Source organism: Tupaia chinensis, unplaced genomic scaffold (assembly GCF_000334495.1).
Source record: "Tupaia chinensis unplaced genomic scaffold, TupChi_1.0 Scaffold000198_1, whole genome shotgun sequence".
NCBI classification, from domain to species: Eukaryota; Metazoa; Chordata; class Mammalia; order Scandentia; family Tupaiidae; genus Tupaia; species Tupaia belangeri.
The window spans coordinates 2,341,248-2,342,910 of record NW_006159673.1 but is presented as its reverse complement, the minus strand read 5'-3'; positions in this window follow the sequence as shown (position 1 = coordinate 2,342,910).

Here is a 1,663-nt window from a genome sequence, read left to right as displayed (position 1 = left end):
CAGACATAGTCAAGTTCATTGGAGTTTACTGGTTAAGCCGGCGGCATACGGAGGTGGGGGGTGGGGGGGACTCACGGCTCTCAAAACCTCGCAGCCCTGAATGAAAGGAGAAAGGAGCTTCCATAGGCCAAAAGTGCACAGTCTTGTTGGGGATGACATGAGGATTTACAAGGTCAAAGGGCAGTGGGCTTGAGAGGGTGGGGGTAGGGGGGCTACAGAAGCCAAGAAAAGCAGGCGAGCAGGGGGGAGAGGGGCAGTTTCCAGTCATGGGAATAATTTAACAGTTCATAACGGTGGCGCTTCTCCAAGATGGAGTCATGCCTGCTTCCCACGTAGCAGGACTGGGAGTGGGACAGAGCTCATTGCCCACGGAGGTGGGCATGGGGGGGCTCTGCTCTGAGCAGCGCTAACTGCTCCCTCATTTATCCCAGGAGTTCTTGCTGTCACAGGAGCAGGCTGCGATAAAGTTTGGCCTCTCTCTGGGTCTCTCCCTCTCACCTCTCACCGCCTTCTGTGAGAGGGCACAGCACGAAGGCTCTGCACCCTGACATTGCGCTTCCTGGTCTCCAGAACTGCCAGATGTAATTCTCTCTCTCTCTCCCTCTCTCTCTCTCTCTCTCTCCCCCTTTTTCTTTGAGATTTTTGCTATAGGGCGCATGTACTTACCATGGAGACAGAGAGAAAATGAGAGATCACCCCCAGGGGGGGATGGCCACACCTCAATCCTTCTCCTCTCAGGACTTTGGGCATGCATGTACACGTATGGGTTTCAAGCTGCCAGGTCCAGGACTTGAACTGTGGTTGGCCATGTGGGAGCCCAGTGCCTTAACCACTATGCTACCTGCTGGCCCCTTGTCTTTATATATTTTTATAAATTACCCAAAGGTATTGTTATAGCAGTAGAAAATAGACTAAGATCTTGCCAATAACTGCATCTTTTTAATCTAGCCTAAAAATAATCGATCACCTCTTTCCTAATTACTAGCAACACCTGCCAGGCTTTCAGACTTCAAGATCACCTGCTCGCGAAGAATCTAAATTACTAGGTCGTCAGGAAAGTCATGACATGTTTTTTCTGTTTTCCTAGGCAAAAATGCATCATTGTATTTCCAGACAAATATAATGCACTCACACCCACATTCCACTGCTCTGGAATTTTTTTGTTTTTTTTTTTTTACCAGAGTCTATCCCACAGGGCTTCTGGGGGCACCCTAGAGATCTCCCTGCAGCCAGCCTCCCTGCCGCTCCACCGAGGGCTAGGCCATCCCACCCCAGGCCAGTCAATGTACTTCACTAAGTTTGAACCACAGAGACAAGGTCGATGTCTGAATCCCTGGCCCAGGTGGTGCACCAGTGAAAATGCGAGTGGATTCATGTGGGAAAGGTTGCAGGTTCACGCCCCAGGAGCTCCTGGAGCTTGCTAGGTACATGTGCCCAGGACCCTGGCCAGCCAGCGCTGGGGTGGGTCCTGCTGAGGGTGCCTCCCTCCATTTCCTTCTCTCTCTTCTTTCTTTCCCAGAAAGAAAGGTTTTCGCTATAGGGCGCGTGCGCTCGCCAGACAGACAGAGAGAGACAGAGAGACAGAAAGCGAGAAATCACCCCCAGGGGGGATGGCCATGCCGCAATCCCTTTTCCTCCATTCTCCTCTCGGGATCTTGGGCAC